General features: G+C 35.8%; 1 long non-coding RNA gene across 1 annotated transcript in view; it reads right to left on the bottom strand.

Annotated features, from left to right (window-relative positions):
• LOC131545897 (uncharacterized) overlaps window positions 1-13,624 on the bottom strand; it is a 29,820-nt gene extending 16,196 nt beyond the window's left edge. Inside the window, exons 1-2 of the long non-coding RNA XR_009272519.1 lie at window positions 13,184-13,624; window positions 12,892-13,056 (exon numbers count right to left, since the gene is read on the bottom strand). This is a non-coding gene — a long non-coding RNA (uncharacterized LOC131545897). The remainder of the gene's footprint in view (window positions 1-12,891; window positions 13,057-13,183) is intronic.
• Between the last annotated feature and the right edge of the window lie 2,387 nt (window positions 13,625-16,011).

The following is a 16,011-nucleotide window of genomic DNA, read 5'->3' as shown; positions in this document are numbered from 1 at the left end:
AAGTACAGGTCAATAACTGGATGATCAGTTATATGTGCAACAAACAACTGATTATTTCACAGGTTTTCTGTGAAACAATTACTGTGTGTGTGTCTAGTACCTCTAGTGGACAGCACTAGTGTTTTGTGGTTAGGTCACTCAAACCATATTTGTGGTTGTCAAAAACATTACGTAATGAAAGCCTACAATCTATCAATCAACCACTGCAATAAAACATGGGATTTGTGCAGATTTAACAGAAAGTGAACAATAGATTAGAATAGATAGATAGTTCAATAACAGTCTGAAAAGTTATTGCAAAGTTCATTAGTTATGAAGCAAAATCAGTTCAACTATAAAGCAGTGACAATAGTGTCATTATTCAGATCAAGTTATTTCAGTGTTGATTCAGTTTAGTTCAATAATAGCTTAAGCAGCTATAAAGAAGGCAAAGTGTTGTTATTCAGCTCAAGTCACTTCAGTGTTTGATTGAGTTCAGTTGAGCAACAGTGTCAATGTTACAGAGTTAATCAACTATGAACAAATTCGATTCAGCTATAAAGCAGCTCTAAAGAAGACAAATGACAAGTTATGTCATGATACTCTAGATGGCGCAGGCCAGTGATGGGTCCTTAACGCAAACTGATGATATTCACAGCATTCAACTACTTGGCACAAGCTGATTGGTTCATGTTGCACATATGCAGCTTGCTGCTTTACATTTAAATGGCTGGTTAGCATTCAGAGCAGTTCGCAGAGTGCTTTCATAGTTCCTCCTTCCCCAGCTCCACCTGTATAGATCTGCTACGGGTTATTATATATGCTGTTTGTGCAGCAGCAGTATGTCTTAAATACTCACAGCACCATATCAGTGTATGTATTGGCAGTAGCAAGTTACTGTACTTGCTCTGCAGCAGCAGCAATGATCTACAACTACAGCAATAACCAACAGCAGCAGCAATTTAGCAGCATAGCAGATCTATTCTGCCAAGACCAAATACATTAACATTGTCATATTCATTGCCATGCTAAAATCTTCCGAGAGTTGTCATGATAGAACTGTAATTATGCAGTTTAATTTAGTTCAGGTTTTGTTCTCATCCAATACCGTCAGTGCAGTCAAACCGATAATTTTACTGAATATGAAGTGACTTTTAAACCCCATACGTAGTCATATGTATTAAATTCACAACGAAAGAAAGGGCTGAAGTGAATATAAAGTATATCTTCTAATTGAATCACAAGTCTTCTGATCTGACAAACTGAATCTCTTTGCTCACTACTTGATCAGTCCAGCTATGATACAGCACTCTACCTTTACAATTGATGCACTGAAATTACTTAGAGCAAGGTAATACGATCAGGCCTTGTGCTGCTCTTATACTGCTAACACATTTCACTCTGATGAGTCATTATAAAGTCCCGAAAGTACATCTCTCCCAGGTGCCGGCAACTGATCTGCTCTTGCTTTTGTAAATGTCAGAGGGTATTATGCACTATCAGTGATGCACAATAGTATTTAAAGGATATCCAGCATTCTCAATACAGCAGCTTGTGCAATTGATACAAATAGATGCACTGCGATGCACTTTGCAACAATACACCTAAACATCCCTCCAACTTCCACCAGTTCAGCGTTGTTTTATCAAATCCCATATAGCACAAAGAAAGAGTGTCTGCATGCTTGAAGACTTGACTGTCATACTGTACACGATCGTGGCTGGCGGTGCGGGTGGCCAACATCACCCGTTAAAATCGCACATACTGTCATGGCCGATGACTCACTGATGTGTAAAGGTTTTGGTTAGACCGCACAGACTTGTGGTCTAAGTATAGAAAACAAATTTGTAGTGACATTTACTGACTCATGACCTTATAAATTTATTACATTAAATTTATATGCACACATCTACTAAAATAATGCATCTATATAGCGTAGAATAAAATAGAATAAAAATCAAAGCAATTGCAAAATCGGTTATCATATTGATAAGTGCATGAGAAGTTCGTTTTTGGGGATTTTCTTTGTACTTGGAGCAAGATCAAAACACAAAGATGATAAGATGAGTCAGTTGTGCAACAATAATGCATAAGTAACTTTACAACATCTTGACTTATACTTCAAAAAGCAAAAGTACAACATGCTCATTTTCTTTAAATTACCATTGGAAATAATAATACATTCGAATAACCTCTGAATAAAAGAAGTTTAAGTTAAGAGAATTGGCCTTTCAAAGAAATGTGATGACCTAACTCTTAATGTAAGAGATATATGCCTGTTGTGAGAGGAGTAATCCCTATGAATAATACATTTCTGCAAGTGAATACTGCAGCGATGTTATGTCCTAGATCTCACTGCAGTGTGCACCCAATGACCCAATATCTTAATGCATATCCATGTTGCTAATATTCCCTGTAATTTTACATGATAAGGTAACGAGTTACACCACCATTCAAAAGAGTGTGTTTGGTGAGATCTTTTAATGTTTATGAAAGAAGTCTCTTACAGACCTTATGCTATAAAGAAACAAGCAAACAAAACTAGAATTTTATCTTTGAACTTCTGTTTTTGCGGTAACTCTGTATATTTTTATAGCATTGGTGCTGGAGACTAATTACTAATTAATTAGTCCAATCTTCAATGTAAAATTATCCTTCAGAAATCATACTAATATGCTGCTTTGGTGCTTAGTAAACATTTCTTGTTATTATCAGTGTACTTTAAGAGTGGTGAAATGTAGTGTTGAGATAAAGTTCAGCAAACTCTCTTGAAATGTTTTCCCTGTATGTTGATGTCTGAATGATCACCACGCTCGATTACATTTGATGTTTTGCATGCAAGGCAGCTAAATGTCACCTTATAGTGTGTGTTTACTCACATTCCTGTAATGGGGGTTATCTGAAGTCATTTGCAGACCTTTACTGAAATCTGGAAGGATACAGCAGCAAAAATTAGTGCTTTATTTTTGTAGGTGCATTCCAGCAGGTTTTTTTTCCTTTCAAGAAGTGTAAAAACACAGCTAACATTTTAGATTAAGGAACACATATTCACTATTAACTAAGAATCTTCCCTCAGTAAACTCCTAATTTGCTGTTTATTGATAGTAAGGCAGTTGTTGTAGTGGTTATGTTTAGGGTTAAGGGATCTATAATATGGTCAGGCAGAATAAGGCATTAATATGTGCTTTGTGAATAGAACATAGAAGTATGTGCATGCAAAAAAAATCAAGTGCCCTTTATTGACCCAGTGGAATGGGGACATATGACCTATCTGCAATGCTGCGGGCACAGACATCTGTTGGTCACAGCAGAACTTTTCAAAGGAGCTTGTTGATCACACTGCCATCTAGGCATCTGCTGCACTTAATGAAATTAAATCTTTGTTAATAAGAGCAAAGGCCTTCCTTTTTACTAAGCAGGAGCCGGTCTGAGCCATAAGGTCCTTGGAGTTTGACAACAAGGCCAGTCAATCCTCTCCTAATTTCACCCTACCCAACCCCCTTCAATAGTGAAAATGATTAAAAGAATTGTTCACTAAAAATGAAAATTATGTCCTTAATTACTCACCCTCATGTCGTTCCAAACCCGCAAGACCTTCGTTCATCTTCGGAACACAAATTAGGATATTTTTTATGAAATCTGAGAGCTTTCTGACCCTGCATAGACAGCAATGTAACTACCACATTCAAGGCTCAGAAAGGTATAAGGACATGGATAAAATAGTCCATGGGACATCAGTGGTTCAACTTTAATTTTATGAAGCTACGAGAATACTTTTTGTGCGCAAAGAAAAGAAAAATAACAACTTTATTCAACAATTTCTTCTCTTCCATATCAGTCATGACCTTACTACCTTTCTGGACCTTGAATGTGTCAGTTGCTTGCTGTCTATGCAGGGTCAGAAAGCTCTCGCATTTCATCAAAAATATCTTAATTTGCATTTGGAAGATGAACAAAGGTCTAACGGGTTTGGACCAACATGAGGGTGAGTGATTAATGACAGAATTTTCATTTTTGGGTGAATTATCACTTTAATCTGGTTCCTGTGATCTTAAATCTGCTAATTAAGATTTATCATAAATTACAGCAACATTGTAGAAAAACATATATGTGACCCTGGACCACAAAACCAGTCATAAGTAGCATGGATATATTTGTAGCAATAGCCAACAATACATTGTATGGGTCAAAATTATTGATTTTTCTTTTATGCCAAAAATCATTAGGATATTAAGTAAAGATCATGTTCCATGAAGATATTTGGTTACACTTTAGAATGGGGAACACTTATTCACTATTAACTACAATTTTCCCTCAATATATTCCTAATTTGCTGCTTATTAATAGTTAGTGCGGTAGTTGTTAAGTTTAGGTATTGGGTAGGATTAGGGATGTAAAATAAGGTCATGTAGAATAAGGCATTAATATGTGCTTAATTAGTACTAATAAATGGCTAATATTCTAGAAATATGCATGCTAATGAGCAACTAGTTATTAAGAGACCCTAAAATAAAGTGTTAACAGATATTTTGTAAATTTCCTACCATAAATATATCACAACTTTTGATTAGTAATATGCATGGCTATGATGATGTACAAATCTCAATTTCAAAAAAATTGACCCTCATGACTGGTTTTGTGGTCCAGGTTCACATATAGTAATAATATTAGTTGGATACAACTTATTGTCATAGAAGTATACTCTCAGAAAAAGAGATGTAAAACTATTACTGAGGCGGTACCCTTTTAAAAGGTACTAATATGTGCAATTTAGGAGTAAATAAGGTACAAAAATATATATTTTAGCTTTTGAACCTTATAGGGTACTGCCTTGGTGACAGTAAGATGAATTAAACTAAAATGTTAAATTAGCAACAGTTTACCTTTAATTGAATCTGCGACAACATTTATAAGTTAGCATTTAGCATGCACTTTAATCCCAAGTAATTGACACTAGCATGGACAGCCTTCCTGGAGTAATTTCAGGATAAATGTGGGATTTAACCTGCAACTTTTGTATTAGCAACCTAGATCCTTCACTGTTATGCTTCCCTGTCCTCAACCTGACCTCAAATCATGCATGGCCTTCAGAGCTATGGCTATCTTTTTATCTGTTATCTGCACTGTTTGGTACTTTATTGCTGAGTATGATGTAGTTATTCAAATCCAGAGCTCCTTCTTGATATCTATCAGAGTTTGTGAGGTTTGTAGATATTGCTCATGTATTGAAAAAGTAGTTCAGCTGACATTTAATGTCAGCATCAAAAGTGCGATATGACAGGTTCAGCTGTGGCTGCAATTAGTAGGACGGGCTTCCCCTTCAAACTCATCCTAACCACAGCACCACCTCCAGCAGAGCTCAACTGTTTTCTATAGATTATGCAGAGCTTCCTCTCAGATCAGCAAAACGCAGCTAGAGCTGCAAAACTCACAGAGAATGGGAATGTTTGTAAAATACCAAATCTTTTGTTGTTGTGATGTGTATTATCACAGGTTTATTTTAAAAATTGCTTGCATCAGACAAACAAAATAAAATATGAAGATGATACAAAAATACTTTGCTCTTCACAGGAAGTCTGCAGAAAAAAATGCAAGCTGCTTCAAAAGACGGTTTCCCTCAGGGCAGCTTATGAACACTGACCATATGGTTGTTTCTCGCTTTGATGCTAAAATAAACACCCTAGTGTGTACACTTGGGACATGAACAAATATTTCGGGCTGGAATGTTCCTGCATTTGGAAACTGAATGACCTAAAGATAGAAATCACAAGCCAATGATTTACTAAAAATAGCCCGGTCTGTCCCTTAAACAGATATACGGTTCCTAAAAATAGCCCTTTATCTCATTACACTAAACCGGTCTGTAACCTGCATTTGAAAAAATAGTGATCAGAGCACTAGGAAACTCCCATAATCCTCATCAGCGTTCACCAGTCCATTCCAGAATTCTACTGACCACATGACAGGACAAAAACACAGTGTATTTTAAGAAATGCGGCATCCCAGTGACACTTACTTTGTGATTATAGGTCAAGTAGACAGTAAATGCATTTAATAATATTATGCCCTACTGCTTTAAATATGTTTACATGCACTTTAAAAGTCAATGTAAATTTCAGTCAATGACATGATGCTGATTTCTGTACTATTTATCTATTTGTTTGAAATAAAAATGATTATCAATTTGTTGTATGCGCAAACCTATGGCATGTTCTGTAATGACCAAGAGTTTTTGTGCAAAAAGTTATTTTGATACTTTTGGAGGGGCATAAAGTAAAAAATGACAGCCTGATAAAACTGTCCCGATATCACAATAAAAAAAAAAAAAAAAAAAAACTTAAAGAAAATATTAAGAAGTAGTTTGAGATGAGATGATCTTTTATTAATATTTCTTATTTTAATAAAATCAAGCTGCTTCACTGCTTGTTAACATTTGAAAAACCTTCGTCTGCCAGTTTTAAGTCATTTGGTCATTTGGTCCAACCAGCCTGCTAAGACATAAAACAGGAACTGATACCACAGAAAGGAACCCCAGCAGACACTCAGGATAAATGTCAATAAGAAAATTTGCCCTTTTTATGCCAAGGTTAGTTCAGGTTGTAAAATGTCATGTGGTGCAACTCTCCAAAAACGTAATTATATTTATGAATTACAAAACTCTCGATTTACATTAAAAAAAATGTAAAAAAAAAGTGTTTTACCTTGCAAAATATATATAAAAAATAAATAAATAAAAGGTTTTTAAGAAAAAAAAAAAAAAAGAGTTTAAGGTACAATAAGAACCAAAGTTGGACTAACAGATCTAGATAATGCAATTGTAGCTTGACTTCATTAAACATATCTCACAACAATTGGTGTAGACCAAATTATTATGTAATGGCCTTTAAAATGAAAAACTAATTTATTATCTTTAAAGGGTTCATCACGTCAGATAAATAGCTGCAGTACAAGCTTGCATGACATCATGGTCTTGCAGCTCATCCAGTGATGAATTATAACAAATGTTTTGTTTCTAAATCTTTGGGCCAATGAAAAAGTCACTGAGATTGACTCAAGGCCCCAGAATAAAACCACTAAATATTTCAACCATTCCTGGAATGCCTTGCGTGCTGCAGGCTGCAGCTGCACAGCTGTGACGAGGACAGAATGCCTCTCACAAATGTCTTCCACTGGTTTATCAGGAGTAGACAGAGACAGCTGTGCCCATTAAAGAGTCATCTTTAAAATAATGCCCCAGAATTCCCCGTAGTCCCCTTTGTGTGAGTAAGTGTGCCTTTTGAGCACTTTAATCCTTTGAAATAGTAGACGTTTGATTTCATCTCCCTGACAGCCAGTAGGAGTGTGTTTCTGTGGTCCAGGCAGTTGCTTCAATGAGGCTGAGATGAGGCCTACACCTGTTCCCTCAGATCCTACCGAGGACATTAGCCAGCACTACTGAAACAAATCTACAGCTCTATTCAATAGATGCCTAGCAACTGCAAGAACGCAATTTGAAAACGAGGGTTCTTGTTTTGGCATCTACTCATCAAGGTCATGGAATAGCTTTTTCATGCACTAACCAGAGAAACCCTTCAATGGAAAATATTTCTATTTAAACTGGTGTGATAAAATAGGTCACTTTTCTCCTCAGGGACCAATATTTTAGCTCTTTTGTTCTGGTAAACTTGCGAAAATAGGCAAATTAATTTCATGCACATGCATGAAAACATCTAGTTTCAGATAGCCATTAAAATAGTCATTTAATTACTTGCATGGTACTAAAAATTAAATCACGGTCATCATTTTATGCAACTGTACAAAAAAATCTATCTAGGTCATCTCACTCATTTCCTTTATCCATTTTCAGTGTAGTATTTTCAGCTGACTTTGGTGTTTTTTTTTTTTTTTTATTTGTATATCTAGATTCAGATAGCAACACTCTGGACAGAGTTCCAGTGTTCCTTTATTCAGATTTTCCTTGATAACTAACACTGGTTACAGTTGTACACAGGCTTACACAATAATGGATACAGTAATATTTAAACACTAAAATTTAGTTGTTCCAGCCGTCATTGTATATTACGCAATGTCTGTTCATTGTAATTCAGTCCTGACGCACATCAAACCACCTGCTCTGTGTGCAATTTATGTTGCACAATAAGATACAACATGTAAGAATCATCATCTGGAGGTAATCCCGGTAAAGAATTTACAAATGAGATCTGTTATTTAATGCAGACAGGAACGAGAGAAATAGAAGAGTAAATGGAGACTTTTGTCTAATGTCTATCTGAACATAACTTTAAGAGTCATTTATTCCTTTGATGGCAAAGCTGAATTTTCACATGATCCTTCAGAAATCATTCTAATATACTGCTTTTAGGGCCTTGTCTTTGTAAAGACAAATTGCAATTAGTGTCAAGTCATCAAAAAGAGTTACAAAAGATGCTACGCGTGAGGTTTATACTTAAAAATGTGTATACAAGCAATCTTGCAGCACATTTAACTGTGTCGCCTTTAAAATCTTTGTGAATGTGAATTGAAAGCTGATGTGGATGTGAATGAAACACGTTTCCCATTTCCCGTTTCCATTCTTTTCTCATAACCTAGTCTTCTTAACATGTGACTAGCATGCTCTAGTGTCACTAAAAGTGGGCCACTTCTTACACAGCGTATTGTTGAAAGAGGTCATTGGTACCGGGTTATGCACTGCAACAGCTATGTATTGACCTACTTACATATAACCTATTCTATCTTTTCTATCTGTTCTTTTGTCATCTCAGGGGACATGACAAAAATGATTGCATCCTCTGATCAATGTGGGCCGGTCAGTTTTTCTTTCAGCCCTAGTTTGCTGTGTACAGCCCCAGTCTCAACAACACAATCTCTAACCTAAATTGTGAAATCCAGGTGCCTAAGGTTACTTCAAGATATTTTTGTGCTGTTTTGAGCCCTATTGAGTATAGTTGGCACAGTTAGCAGAGTTAGTGCATGGATTTATGTTTGTTAAAAGAAATAAATCATAGAATTTCTGTATGTGTTGTGGATGCACTGAGATTACAATTCTGCATGGATGGTAAGATAATATTTACTTATGGCATCTAATAGTGTTTTATATTAACGCTAAATGAGAGTTACACTACTGTTCAAAACGTTTGGGGTCAGCAGGTCTTTAAAACAGTAAAATATAGAAATATTGACATATTTTTACAATTAAAAACATTTTAAAATGTAAAAAATATTCTAATGTGATTTTCTGCCGAAGAAACATTTAATGTTAATATAATATGCTTAATATTTTTGTGAAAACCACAGTATTTCAGTATTCTTTCATGAATAGAAATTAAAGAACAGCATTTGTTTGAAACTTTTGATTAATTGAATACATTTTTTCTGAATAAAAGTATTAATTTCTTAAAATAATCACAGAGTGGTGTATATTACAGAGAAGGTAATCTAAATGTAAAAATAGTGGAAAGGTACAATTCAATTTCAATGAAACAGTGTTGCAGAGTGCAAGTAACCGCTGTAGCTTTGCAATGTAAAAAAAAAAAAAAAAAAAAAAAAATCAATTCTGTCTTCTTTGCAAAATCTTGTGGTCTGGTGACATTGATTGGTTTTTCATGCTTGCTGTCTGCATGTGTTTGCAAAGGGAAGTCTTCACTATGTGAGAGTACTTTGGAAAGAACCATTTGACCTGACTCCACTCTACACTTGTCTGCTGTGATTGCTGCAGCAAGACTAAAGCAAGGACAGCTGAACTGTCTATGATATGGCCTTTGTGGTTTCTGACTCTGAAATCAAACTGACAAAAAGAGCATAAAAAAGTCTGTATGTAAATGATTATCCAGAGCAATAGGTTGCAACACAAGCTATTCTGAACACTTTTAAAAAGGGAACCTGATGTGAAAATCCATGTTCAGCTGCTTCCAGTAACTCTAAAGCAGAGTTTAATCTCATCTGTGCATGTTGAAACACAGCCATGAACTTTCCTAATCCACTTACAACAAACTTTTACCCATTTCCATCATGCATGTACAAAACTGCACAATGTGCAACAGTTACACACTGACAGAGTATAACCTATTTCTTAAGTTCTGATTATTTGCATCCAATATGAACAATCACTAAGAGCCAAATGCAAGCAAAACTGGCTATAAGGAGAATTAAATACTGTCATTTATAGAGACATTATAAGGGGAGACAGGCCAATCCTTTAAATTTAGTTGTATACTGCATGAATAATATCACTAAATAAAGTAACTGTAGTCCCACTTTACAGTTAAAAGAGCCAATTGCTTTTTTGCTCAGCAGTGAAATGCACAATTTGGTGGATGTTCAAGTCCAGCCTAACACCTGTTTAAAAATGCTTTTAAAAACACTGCTCTTTTGGGTTGATGTGAGATAAACAGTATTATTTTGTGTTTCTTTATGTCAAAGTTTATTCCTGATTTGAAATATATTATGTTTCAACAATGTTAATGAACAGTTGTGGATATTTTTGTTTGTTCTGCATTCATACAGAGAGGAGCTGTGCAAGAGTGGAAATAACTCCTCAAGTGTGTTACCAAGATGAACGCCAAGTGGACTGACCAGCCTTCATAGGGACTTTGGTTATTTGCCAGTTAGCTGGTGACTTTAAGCTCCAACATAATACTAAGAATGATAGTCTGACCCTCACACAAGAGACTCAAATCCAACTGTCTACTAAAGAAAACTGACTTTAAACAACTTTTACCTCCAAAGTAGTATAAAAAGGTTAGCTAAGATAAACTTATAAAGTTTATAAAGTGACTAATTTCTGAAATATTGCCCACAAATAAGCCACCAAGAAAAAGTATGAAGAACATCACTTTTGTTGCAAAGGTGCCACAGTCTAAAATACAGTTTTATGGCTGTATGAAATATTTCTAGCTGGTGCAGTTTCTCAATTTGCAAAAAGAAAAAAGTAAGACCCTACTGATTACATTAAAACCAAAAGAAATCAGTGCTTCAGGAAAAATATTGCTTTGTTTTGAATGCGGTGCAAGAACAATGTGTTCCACAGCAGAACATTTCCAGCATTTATCAAACATTAAAATTAAATTCACACCTAACGTTGTTTGAGCAGATTGAACTCTAAATCTGGAAACTTCCCTTTTAAGGCAACATGGACTTCATGTGGATTTGCTACAAATGCTTGTGTTTCTGAACAATATGTGTGACTGTGTCAACGGCATGTGATTGTTGCTCAGATGGCTTTGTCTAAAAATAAAGCAGAGCTGGCTAAAATATCCCCTCGGTATAAATACTCAGTCACCTACATTTGGCCTGCTTTGGATAATTCAGCTTACGTGACAAATTCCCCTTCGTCACTGTGAGTGTGCAGAGAGAAGCGTAGACACTCTGTGCTAAAATCCTTGCAAGCACAAAAGTAGATCACAGATTTCTTTCTCTTTTCATTCTGTCTGCATCAAACACATCTCTAATTTAATCTAATGAATGTGTCTCATTTGTGTCTATACGCCTGGGGCTCTTTTACTTTGAATTACTATTTATATGTGCATGGCAATAGCCTGCAAAACAACTTGTCTGAACCGAAATTAAAAAAGAAAATTCGCAGAAAATTAGATTCTTGATCTGCTTGCAGTTCTGGCATGCATTGATTGTTCCACTTTAATTGCTTAATTCAGAACAAATATATTAGATTAGAGTTTGATGAATCTGCAACGTGACCCACCCATTATTTATTTAAATCCAATATGGCTGACTTATAACTTGAGTTTAAAACATTACATGAGTTTTTACTGAAGAACCAACATTTGCAAAAAGCGGAGTTCTTGTTAGAAGCCAATTAAGAGCCATTAACACATTTGCATAATCCTTTTCCAGCTTTGTCTAGGTGAGACTTGTTTACCAAGGTTTCCTGGATTTGCAGCTCTAAATGTACTCTAAATGACAATAAGTAAATGTTAGGGCTCGTTAATTAACCCAGAAACTATGTAAGGATGTTGCAGGAAAAGTATTGTAGATATTATGCTAGTCCAAAAAAAGGCAAGCAAGAAACCAAAGAGGAACAACCAGAGTCCATTATTTTTTACAATCAAAAAGACCTGTAGGCTGCAGAAAAACCTAGGAGGGATTGTCTATCACATAAAGGAGGAAAGCATTTCTGTCGCTCCCTTCCATCATCTGTGGGTCAAGTTTCTATGGCGGCGTCCTCCCTGTCTTCTGTGGCTAGTCGAAACTTTAAAGAAATATTGCTCTTTGGTCTATGCATCAACCACATCAAACAGACCAGGTGATACACACTGTCTGTGTTCTGTCCTTAGAGCTAAACACATTAAACTCTCTCCCCCCTCACATCTGCCCTTTCACATCTCCTCCCACTCTGTCTCCCATATGCTTCTGAATGGCCTCAGGGCTCTGTGCACTGCTTACACAGCAAACACAACGTAGACAACGGAGATACACCATACAGAAGAGATCTTGCCTGGAAATACCAGGGTGTGAGACGGTGAAGGTAGCCAGACAGCTGTGGCACCAGAATGAGAGAAAGAGAGAGTACAGTGTACAAACAAAGCTCACAGCAACTGTTTTTACAATCCGTACATTACAACTGAAAGCATAAAAATTGTTTAGAACTTTGTTATATGAACATTTTTATTTGAACTGTCTTAATCAAACGAGAATGCGTAGCTCATATTTTGTATTTTGCAGAGGCAACTTTAAGTAGGCCGTTCATTTATGTCACGACGTAATCATTTCATTACATGGTCCCAAAAATCTTGTTGTGGCATATTACATGCTAAAAATTTAAAAGCACATTGATTTTTATAATAATATTATAATAATTTAAATTATTATCATATTTTTCATTATGCATATTGATAAACCTGCCATACAAACAAGTCATAAACATATTTCTAATACATTTTCTATTTAGAAACTTACTTTTTGCCTCTTTGGTAAAATCCTTGTTTCATTCCAAATCTGGTTACCATCAATCAGCTCATGCTTTGGTGCTTGGTTTTTTAGAGTAGGGCCCCTTCTCGGTTGAATAGAATCGGTGAGTTGTTGAAAAGGTCGGATCGATTCAGTTTTGTGAACCGGTTCAACCTACTCAAAAGAACGATTCAGTTAGATGCCTTAACTAAATCATTATGACACAAATGCACGTTTCTCAATTCATTAACAGCATGTATTCTTGCGAACTACAAATATTAACAGCATAAAATATACTTACCGTCTGCAGAAAGAATATTTTGACTTTTACGGCTCAGCTTGTTACAAAATAATTTGAATCAGCTTCTCATGAAGCAAAGATGCTAGTGGAATGCTAACAGAACAGATTGCTCTCTCCAGGTAGGCTACTCCTCTTCCTGTTGTTTATTTACCTCTGTGTTTCGAGTTTTTTTCCTAATCCCCCCCAGCTCATTATGAATGGTGTATTTCTGTAATCGCGTCGAGTGCTCCTCGTTTTCTGTCGGTTGTTTAGAATCTGAACAAGCAATGTCCGACATGATTCATTCGAGTCGGTTGTGTTAAATCAATCGGTCATACTCACTGATAGGGTCATATCGAGGGGTGTGAACCAGAAAGGCGAAAGTGACATTTCACCAACTTTACAGGAGAGCCAAAAACTAAAATTTCTCACCCCTCGATATAGAAAAACAGTCTATATAGGTTCGCGATTCAGTCTGAATAATTTACAGCATGCACAAACTGAATCATCTTGCTTATCCATTAACCTGTACTGTACAGTCTATTGAAAACTAACCTGGAATGCATCCTATCGTTTGCTAGCTATGATCAACACCTGCATGTACGACTCAGGGAAAAACTTTTTATAACAAAATAATATGATCGTGATAGGCCTACCTTTAAAAAAAACGTACATATCTTGGAACCACCTTGAAATAGCATGGTAACTAACTTTAATTATATATTATGTCACATTAGGCTATTTATTTTGAGAAATATTTTTTTTACACTGTATGTATCTATCTGCTTAGTTGTGTATTAAATATTAACACTTTGATTAGACCTTGACGTTTTTGCTATCAGTAAATTCTGTTTTGTCAGAATGTGACATTTGGATTCAATATAGGTCAGTGTGTCACACTGGAGACCTCCAGAGTAGCCTTCTGTTTAATGCATTAGAGATCACCTTATCTATAGAACAGGTGAAAGCACAGCTGCTCCCGCTATTTATCCCAGTGTGCAAGTGTGTTCTGTAATCACTCTTCCTGTTGAGTGCGTAAAGAGAGCAGTGCCTTCATAGTTCATTATAAAGAGACTGTACATTTTGGAGGAAGCATACTATATTGTCAAGATTAGGAAACATAGCTTTATCTGTTTTTGATTTGTTGTAAGCTGTTAATCTTTTCACAGTTGTTTTCATTGAAAAGGATTAACTGCAATTTTAAAACCTCTGTTTCATTTGTTAACTTGTGTTGTGTTGGGGTCCACCTGATATGCAAATCCCTCGTAAAGATGCAGGCTTTGTGTTGGGCCAACGCCCTTGTTTAATACAAGGAGTAGGTGAAGAGAGAAAGATAAAACCCCTGTGTTAACAGTTTCTAGTCCATCCTATCATCCCCAATACACATTAATAGTAAAACTAGATCCTGAAAGCCTGAACTAGTTCAATGTGATCTGATCTTTAAATGACACAGCAGACAGCATTAATAAGCAGCATGCTTTATTTGTTCCATCACTGATGTCCAGCATTCTGACAGCTCCATGCCGGAATGCAAGTGGGTCGGCAGCCCCCAGCTCAGGATCGGAAAGCATTCCTCTCATGCTTCTGAACTGAGCAGTGCTGACGCTGGTACTGAACAGGCCAGGGGAATACCCTGTGGGCTTTACCCATCTCTCTGAAAGCACAAATATTAATGTTGGCCGCGTTGGTCATATAAAACATTGTTGACATATTGAAACTAATGTTCAAAATTGGATCAAAGGCAAAAAAACACAATGAATCTCTGTTTTTCTTCACAGCTGTTCAGATTCAATGCTATTTAATATAAATTCGCCTTCCTTATTTATACATATTAGTATATTTTTGATCGTTGCATGGTGTAATTTGTAATAGTAGTCATTTAAGGCGCATAAACGACTTTATATACAGGCTACGTCATTTGTTTACCTCAAGGGATTTATGCTCTCTTGTTTTGTCCACAGGCTGAAAAACATATTCTAAGCAGCCTGTGCCACAGCATCGACGGAGCTCTTTTATTCTTGATCATGAACTTTCAATCCTAAGGATTGAGGCTTTTAGTGTGTGTGACATTCATTTGAACTAGCGAGCACTCACTAAAAGGATGGCCCGGGCTAGCTTATGGAACTCTGTAGACTACAACTGTGTGTGTGTGTGTGTGTGTATAAAACATAATAAAATAGAAAATTTTATAATAGAAAACACCTTTTTCAAATTGTAAAAATATTTCACAATATTACAGATTTTAGTATTTTTGATTAAATAAATGCAGCCTTGCCCTCTTGTTTCAAAAACAAATTTCAAAATAAAATAAAATAAAATAACCCCAAATTTTGGATCATTTATACAGTATGTTGGTATACTGTAAATAATAAAAATAAAATTAAGAATTTTTTTCTAGTGGGGTCAGTGGAAATGATACGGACGGTTTCATGTCTCAAACTTTGTTAGATGTTGCTAGATCATTTTAGGTTTCATAAAAACCCTCTGTGTGCTTCTTCAGTTTTGATTAACTGGTGTTACAACAAACCTGATCTGTGTCTAATGAGAGCAATCAAACATCACAGCAGACCAAACACTGTTTCCCTGAGGGTCTAGATCTTTCACATTGAATACACATCAACCGTTTACATATTATGTTATGAATAAATAATTCATGTTTTCATTCACCAACAGATGCGATGTCGGAAACACATAATCAGAGGCTAAATTAACAGTCCAGTTATAAAATTACAGTAACCAGGGGGATCCAAACACAGGACAAAGCCAAACACAACATCCTTTCAAATGGTTTGTTACTTGCTAACACAGATTTTTGTCAATCTTTTTATCTAGAAAATGTGTTAAAGAGA

Source organism: Onychostoma macrolepis, chromosome 08, assembly GCF_012432095.1.
Source record: "Onychostoma macrolepis isolate SWU-2019 chromosome 08, ASM1243209v1, whole genome shotgun sequence".
NCBI classification, from domain to species: Eukaryota; Metazoa; Chordata; class Actinopteri; order Cypriniformes; family Cyprinidae; genus Onychostoma; species Onychostoma macrolepis.
This window is presented reverse-complemented; position numbering and strand designations above follow the sequence as displayed.